We start from the raw sequence: 9,467 nt of genomic DNA on the forward strand, positions 1-9,467 counted from the left end.
TTTAATTTTCTTAGTTGCTATGGTAAATCAAAATTAACTAAACCTTAAATTTGTATTGGTAGTATTAGGTGATTACTAAGTAATCTGTATTTAAAGTAGACAAAATTTGAGTTTAATAATATAATATTAAATGTTTTTCATGTTTTTGATGTCTATTCAGAAATCTATCCACTGCTTACTATTGACCGCCTGAAAACCATTGTGATGGTGGATTTTATGTGTAACTTGACTGGGCCAGAGGACGCCCAGATATCTTGTTATATATTAGTTCTGGGTGTGTCTGTGAGGATGTCTCCAGGAGAGATTAGCTTTGAATTGATAAACTGGTTAAAGCAAATTTTCCTCTCTGATGTGGTTGGGCATCCTCCAACCTACTGAGGATCTGAATAAAACAAAAACGAATTTTCTCTCTCTGCCTAACTGCTTGAGTTGTAGCATTGGTCTTCTTTTCTTGAACTGGGATTTCCAGTATTGGTATTCCTGGTTCTCAGGCTTTTAGGCTTAGCCTACAATTCATACCATTATCTTTCAGAGTCTCCAGATTGTAGATGACAGACCATGAAACTTCTCAGACTCCATAAACAATTACTAAAATATTTTATAATTATTTTTTTGTGTGTGGAGGTGGGGTCTTGCTATATTGCCCTAGCTGGTCTCTAACTCCCAGCCTCAAGTGATCTTCCCACCATGGCCTCCCAAAGTGCTGGGGTTACAGGTGTCAGCCACCACAGCCAACAGCCAATAGTCAATTTCTTATAGTAAATACCTCTGTATTATCTATCTATCTATCTATCTATCTATCTATCTATCTATCTATCTATCCTATTAAATCTCCTATTGGTGCTGGAGAACCCTGACTAATACAGCCATTATGAAAATCTGTTGGTCAGGAAAAACTTAACGGACATGTGGCAGTGAGTGAGAGTGTCTCTCGATAGAGTCTTAGCACAGTTTCAGAATGAGAAATAAGAAAAAGTTATTTCTTGAGTTTGACAGTCTGAGCTGGGTGATCTTAAGGCAGGCCTTGGAAGGAGAACTTATAGGAATTTGTCAAAGTTTAGGACGTAATAGCTTTGGATCTGAAGATACAGCAAGGTGAGGATGTCCAAGAGAATCTGGATGAACAGGCTGTTAATCTTGATAAGTAAACTCTTTAGTTAATACAGCCTTATCTTGTAGTAGCAGATGTCTTATGGAGCAATAAACTAAGTTATTTTGCTTGATCCCAGCATTGTTTAACACAAGGACAAGAAAGTATGCCCGTCCCAAGCATTAGCATGGGGTAGGGAATTATGCTAGTTTAAATTTCTTGATTTTATATTGGATCTCGCAAATCAGTAATTATACAATAGAGGACTAAAATTCTGAATTGCCATTTATTAAAAACAGTTGAAAGTGCAATTGTAAGATCTCTCATTTTTTCTTCCATAATAAAAGGGCAGATTAGCTTTTATTTTCATGTATCACTTACCAAATATTTGTGATTCTATTGATGTTTCCAGCTAATATGATATTTTAAATCATAGTATGAAATTTTAATACATGAATTCCTTATTTAATTGTGCTGTAACCAAATGTCAAACCTCTTTGAAGTTTTCACACATTGAGTTAATTTTGAGGAGTATTCATTAAGACCTTGGCTTAAAATAGTGTAAGTGCTGATAGACAAAGAAATATACAAATATAAAGTTTACTGAAAAATTATTTCTTAATAATATAAATTTCATATGTTACCAGAAAAAGTACAGAATGTAAAATAAAACCTATAAGCCTAAAATACTGACCTATTAAATATAAATAATATTTTGTATATAATATCACTGGGCACAAATATCTTGAATTAATATTAAAAATTTTAATAGTAAAAGAAAAATTATCCTTAAATGTTTGTTCAGTGGAAGGAATACGTGGATAATTTCACAGACATGTAGCCATTACAGTTGTGTTCATGCAAACGTTTCAGTTATGTAAACTTGTATATGGGATAACTCAAGTGTAATGAAACCAGCAAATCATATTTGCTGTATAGATAATCTTGTGGCCGACACTATCGGTTGCCTGCCAAATATCTAATTTATTCCATTTTACTTGCACTGATATTTGAGGGGGAGAAATGCCCACCTAAACACAATCCTGGCCCAAATTTCTTTAAGATACAGGTGATCAAATGATATTCTGCTGTGGATTTCTGGGAAACTTTTGTTTTATTGACCTAAGTACTGTTCCATCCTCTTGGACACCTCCTTCTTCTTTCTGGGTGTAATACAGGGAACATATCTTGCCAGTATGAGGTTGCCATGAAGATACAGCTACAATGTAAGGATTCAGGAGTAGGAAAAACAAAGGGCATGGTCCCTGTAGGTACTACAGCAGCCATGGACTGCCTGTCTGTATTACTTATTGTGCTAACAAAACAAAACAAAAAAAATAGTGGAAAAAAAGGAAAACATTTAGGAAGAAAAAACCTTTTCTTTAATTAAGCCCTTGTAATCAGTTTTTACTGCATGCTGCAGAACACAATTCTCAGCTGCCACAGATCTCAATTCTGCTAAAAATGAAGTAAATAAATGAAAGAAAGCAAACTAAATATTAATTGTAGTAATTTATGCATGTCGTAGTTGTTGATCATTTTAAAACTGCTATTCTGTCTGTACTACAAATTTTTAAGCAGGTACATTGATTGTATGTTTATTTTATCATCGGAAAAAGGAAATAATTGTATTTATCTATATTGAAAGTGAAAATCCCTTTTAAAGGAGATTTATAGAGTCATAAGTTTAATACACCTATATATTTTCATGACACATGTACCAGACATGCACATAAAAGAAATAAAGAATGCCAGTGTTTTATATGCAGAAGAAAAGTTTATTAGGACACTAATATGCCTTTTAGACATACTAGGAGTCTGCACAAACAGTCTAACAACTGTATGAACAAAGAAATGTCAGCAAATTTAAGCAGAAAAGCTATGATGTTTCTGTTTCCTTCACAGGCTGTTTACAAACTTTAATTCAATATGGAGACTTACAGCACATCGTATTTAGCAACACCCATGGAGAATTAATAAGTGCTCCTAAGTGTATGTGAGTGTGTTGGCAAGTATATTAGAGAAAATATTCTCACATTTCTCTACACAGCTACCCAAGACTGGTTAGTTTATAAAGTCTTTATAATTGACTCACAGTTTTGCAGGCTGTACAGGAGGCATGACTGGGGAGGCCTCAGGAAACTTACCATTGTGGCAAAAGGCGAAGCAAGCACATCTTCACATGGCTACAGGAGAGAGAGCTAAAGGGGAGGTGATGCACAGTTTTAAACAACCGGATCTCGTGAGAATTCAATCATGAAACAACTCTAGGGGGATGGTGCTAAACCACTAGAGTTGCACCCCCCATGATATAATTACCTCCCATCAGGTCCCACCTCCAACACTGGGAATAACAGTTCAACATGAGGTTTGAGTTGGGACATACTACCAAAACCTATCAGCAAGGTGAAGAGAAAGGGCAGTTGTTATATTGATTGGCCTTTTGTGATCAGAAACTGTTCACAAAATTGTTCAAAGCATTAGAGGTGGTTCTTTTAAAAGTGTTCTTTCTTTGGTTCATGAATCAGTCTCTTGTAGTGTTAATATTTACGAAATGAAACTTGTTTTGGTTTAAATAAGAGAGTCTATAAGTTATCCCAACCATTCTGGTGAGGATTTCTTTATTTTCATTTCTGTCTTCCCTCCCCGACTTCCTGTAATTTGGTAGCAAGATAAATAAATGGATTTTCTGGTTTTAATGAATTGGTTTTCAATGTCAAAAATATTTGAGGAAATTACATGGTTCTAAAGTGTAAGATATTCAAAATTGAGGTAAGTAAAATACATGTAAGAAAATTTTTTATGGAGATTTATTTATTTTTTGTTCCATAAATCATTCAACAACAGTGGCTGGACCTCTGTGAATATTACATCACTTCATTAGCATTGCAGGAGGTTAAACAATCAAATCGAGATCTCTTTCTGTGAGTGTTCATTGTAGTTCTAGAGACCAGACCAATAGGAGACCAGTATTTGATATAAATGCCAGAGCTAGAAGAATGCTCACTGCTGGCTCATTCTATTCCCTTTATTTTACAGAAGAGGAAACTAAACAACTCCAAACAAAAGGAAGTCCTCTAATTTCCCCCAACACGCAATATTTTTTTTTTTTTTTTTTACCTCAGGACCTGAACACATTTCCATTTGCTAGGACACATCCTGACTTGCTTGAATAACCCTAAACTTATCATCTTCTTCCAGGATTTCCTGCACCCAACAAATCTGGATTAGGCCTCCGTCTTCATTCTCTCAGGGAAACCTGTACATCATTTCTTGTGTCAGTCACCATGCTGAGTCATAACTGTTATTTTACATTTCTTTGTGGCTCTCTAATTGTAAACTAATTGAGGGTGAGCAATAACTAGGTCTCCTTTTGTTCATCATGGCTCCAGTATATGGCAAAATAGCTTACACACGGTAGGTGATCAAAAATGTTTATATGCTGAATGAATGACTTGCTGAAATTTATCAATTAAATGTGTAATTTAGTAAACAATGTCTGTAAAACATACACATACCTACATATAAAAGTGAAACATGTATTTCTGTTTAGAGATTATTAAATTATAGGTGAAAAAAAAAAAAAAACCAGAGTAGTTCTAATTTAGAAGACATTGTGGCTATTTCATTTGTTTGTAAGTAGCCAGGAAAACAATATATTAATTTTGTTCAAAAGTGTAAAATTTAAGTTTCCCAAGAAACACTGCAGTTCCATGTGATAACAATGCTTTTCCCAGAAATAATGATGAATAAACTATTGCATTTACACAATTAAATTCTAAGCTGCAATGGGGATAAATGAACTATACTTACATACAACAATATAGATGAATCTCATAAATACGATGTTGATGGAAAAAAGCAAGAAAATAAAAAGTATATATACATAATTGCACTTATAATACTCTTCAAAAATAAATAGGCAAAACTTATCTATGATGATGGAAATTGGCTTTGTAGTTTACCTTTATGGGAGTAGTGATTGGGTAGAGGTAACAAGGTGTTTCTGTGGTGCTGACCCCAGTCACCTTCTTCCTACAGGTTCTGGTTTCACAGGTCTTCATTTTATATACATTTATTGTGATATATTTGATAATTTACCACCTTGTGTATATTTTATTTCAAATAAAACTACATACACATGCCCTCACTCTCCTAAAACTCAAATGTAAGGACCCAGGCCATGGTACTGGCCAATGAAATAATGAGTTACAATTTACATACACACATAGGCATTGGTTTATACTCCCTGGTGGGGATCTATGAATAAATGTCTCAGTTTTTCCAGCAACTCATGAATCTATGGCACTGTGAATTGGAGTTCCACTTAACACATGCTTTATTGGTTTTTCTACTTAGATGCCTCCTTTTCTCCACTTCCTCCTGTGTGTTTGCCTGAATCCCTTCCTAAATAGAATAGCTATACCAAAGTGCTTGCCTTAGCACCTGCTTTGCAAGGGACACAAGGATACTCTTCTAACACATACTGTTATTTGGGAATTTTTAAAATTACTCTTCTAACACATACTGCCATTTGGGAATTTTTAAAATTATAAATGTGTCTTTTCTGTTTCCTTTTCCTCTGAATTTCATGTACGTAGACCTTTGCCGGCTATGTAAATCATAAGAGAATGTTGAATCCCTCCTCCTTTCAGCATTTTTATGAAGATGTTATAGACAGAATAATTAAATACAAAGAGTACTTCTTTTTCACAATATTTTCCCACTCCTCGTCCAGGATGAGTGACTGTAAATAAATTTTTAGTGACTTTCCTTAATGTTAAGATATATTAATATTTCCAGAAGCCTGTGTTTAAAATGCCAGAGATGCTCCATTAGTATATTATCAGTTGTTATTATCTTAGTGACACACAGATGTTTTCAACCTGACACAAAGCTTTTGTGAGGAAGATGTGTTCAACAACAAGTTCACAGGGAAGCCTCCCGCTTTTTCTCCCTTCTCCTTTAGATCTGTATAGGCATCATGTTTCAAAGCCACAGTATTATTTTGCTAGGGCTGCCAGAGGTACCACAGTCCAGATGGCTTAACCAACATAAATTTATTTTCTCACAGTTCTGGAGGCTAGAAGTCCAAAATCAAGGTGTCAGCAGGTTTAGTTTCTTCTGAGGCTTCTCTCCTTGGCTTCTGTTGTGTGCTGAGGTGGCCTTTCTTCTGTGCATATATTTTTCAGGTGCCTTTCTGTATATCCCAATATCCACTTATCACAAAGACACCAGTCACGTTGTATTAATGCAAACCCTAAGGGCTTCGTTTAACTTAACTACCTCTGTAAAGGCCCTTTATCCAACTAGAGTAACATTCTGAGGTAATGGGGGTTAGGACTTCAACATAAAAATTGGGGGAAGACACAAATTCATCCCATAACAACCACTCTGGCTCCAGAAAATACAATAGTAGAGTCCACTGACAGGAAACAAGGAGGAAAGCTGGCCATTTCTGTCAGTCAGCAGACAGAAAGGAGATAGTAGGATCTGCCCAGGCTACAAGCAAAGGTGAGGTGATGTACGCCAAGCAGAAATTCTCATCAGCAAAAAGTAGTGAGATTTTTCTGGAGTTAGATGCCACCTGTGCTGTTTTGGTTTGGCTGCCAGAAAGTGTACCAACTTAGTCGAAGAAGGGCACATTATATTACAGAGGTACTCATTAGTTTTTCGGTTTGTTATTGCAGAGCCTTCAGAAACAGACTCTCCTGGCGCTTGGAGTTCTGCATCTATCCCTAACGAGCTCCAATATTGTACCTGTTACTTAATCTCTTGATTCTTTATCTGTGAACTGGGGATAATATTTCTCTTGAAGGTTTCGTGTGAGGTATAAATGAGATGATACATATAAATTACCAAACAAATAGTAGGCCTTGATATATGCTCGATTAACCTTTATGTCCTCTGCTCACATTATCTCTATGTTCACATGTCCTGAGAAAATACTGCATAAGCCATGTAAGTTTTGAAATGGTGGAGAAGCCTGAAGCAATAGAAAATCTAGGTGGCCAGGAACATGAGAATACTTAGGAGGTTGGCAAAAGAAAGTATTCAGAAACCTAAGGGTAGATAGGCAGCGATTGAATAGAAATTTAGAATTTTAAAATCCTGTTCTTGGCTAATGTGTTGCATATGTGAATGGCATCGACAGAAATGCCATTGTTTATAGAACCTAGTAATAGTTACTAATTAGGCTTTGGAAGATTAAAGGAAGACTTGTTCCTCTTCAGAGGACACTAGTTTATTCATTGCTCTGTGTGCCACCTCCATATTGTATAGTAAACTGGAAGGTCAAAATGAGCATCTTTTTATGGAGTTCTGCACTTGTTTGTTGATACTTCTTCTAGTTGCTTACTTTCTGTACTTTCCTAGGCATTTGCCTAATGGATTTGGGATATTGACAGTTGCAGAGCCATGGATTTGGGCTGTGCAGTGTAAACACCTAAATGTTTGTTTGTTCTGTGCACACACTAAGAAAGTAAACATGGATGTCTTTTAAAATCATGAAAAACTACTACAGAAAAACTCAGGTTAAAGCAGAGTCTAAATCATTCTCTAAAATAGCAGAACAAACAGGCACAAAGCTTACTGGTACTTGCTCATTTTCACACTGACTTCGGCCATGTAATTCCCCAAATATTGCTCCTTCAGTATTGCGTGTACTTTAACATATCACCCTTTCCTATCTTAGCAATGCTTTAAACAATATAACTAACTCAATGGTTAAGCCTCTGAAAATTTGTGTTTTTTAAACAAGTTTTATTGTTAATTGCCTAAGACCTGCCGATTTAGAGTATGCTAAGTAAAGTTCAAAAGCTGAATGGTTCATTTTCTGTTTCTTGTTGCTTGTGGCTCATTAAATTAGAGTGTAGGAGAAACTGTGACATAACAAAGGCACACAAAAATGGATTGGAAAATCATAAGGAAAAAAGATGTGATGACGACTATAAAAGGCTGGGAAAGATGATACCAAGGACAAGGAAAACAAGATGGGAAAACAAGTGAAAAGAGAGATTATCATACGATTAGGTCTGCTTTTCTTTGTCATAATTACCAGCTTCTCCCAAAGTAAATGGCTTCCGAATAGTATATATATCTTTGAGGATGTATTCGTGCATAACTCTGCCCTGAATTGCTGCTGGTTCATTTAAACAGGCATATTTTTGTGTACATGATGTTCAAGCTTTGCTCACTTAAAAAAATAAACCTTTACATGTATCCAGAAACTCACACCGTGTAGCCCTAATGACTTTAAAAACAAGCTCTATCCACTTCACTAGAATAATCACTGTTCCATTATTAATTTTTAAAAAAATCCTTCAAATTAATCATGAAAATTCCCATTTAGAAAAGTCTCTTTGACTTTTGTTTTACATTAGTAGTTTTGGCCAAAGAAATTAATTAATAAACCTATATAGTACTTATTAGTACAGCTAACAGCAACAGCACACCCTCCTTCAAAAAAATACAAATATCTTTTAGAATTTTATATTTCTGTGATTTCAGAGTGCATAAATTTGACCTTGTTAAGTCCAAAAATATCCTTGTGATCCACCCTTTGAGGATGAATAGTGTAAGTTCATCATGTGCTGTTCTTATTTGAAGGTGTACCTTAGTTCCACAAAATAATTTTAGAGATCAGGCTAAGATATCATCTTCTATTACCTATCTACTCTCTACCTATCATCTATCTAACCAATTTCATCTGTTCCTAGATGGATATTCCTACTTTTATCAAAATCTGATTTGAATATTGGCATACCTGTCTGATTTTTGTTTTGTTTTTGCCTACACATTCAAAAACATGATGAGGAATGTTAATCTATCTTGTTCTGTTTTGAAGTTTTTTGTTTTGTTTTGGTTTTTTAACTATACAGGGTACCCATCCTGAAGGAATGCTGCGAAGATTGGTGATGAAATGCTTGGCAGCCATTAGAGCTGAGCAGGCCATATTTTTCTTTTAAAAAAGAAACCAGAACACTAGGGATTCTTCCCTTCCTGCTCCATGTCTTTTTGTGATTTAAGTTACCTGCCATCACAAGAGAAAGGTGACATTGTTGGAGTATGGACTTTTCATGCTCTTTTATTTTATTTTTATTTTTTTGACAAGAAATGTTCAGAGCGCTCTTTGTTGTTATTGTTTAGGTGAGACTATAAGCAGCAGAAGAAAAAGTGGAGTTAAGAGTAAAATCTTGATTTATTCTATTTGTTTGCTTTCTCTCAATAAAGTAGATTGGATTGAGAAAGAGTAAAATTTAAAATGATTTAAAAACCCTCTATATTAAACTTTCTTTTACAATGAAATTATGTACAGTTCATTTGGATCATATTAGATCACATAAGAACTTAGGTGTGAATACATTCCATCAGTGCA

This window comes from Papio anubis, chromosome 2 (assembly GCF_008728515.1).
Source record: "Papio anubis isolate 15944 chromosome 2, Panubis1.0, whole genome shotgun sequence".
Classification (NCBI taxonomy): domain Eukaryota; kingdom Metazoa; phylum Chordata; class Mammalia; order Primates; family Cercopithecidae; genus Papio; species Papio anubis.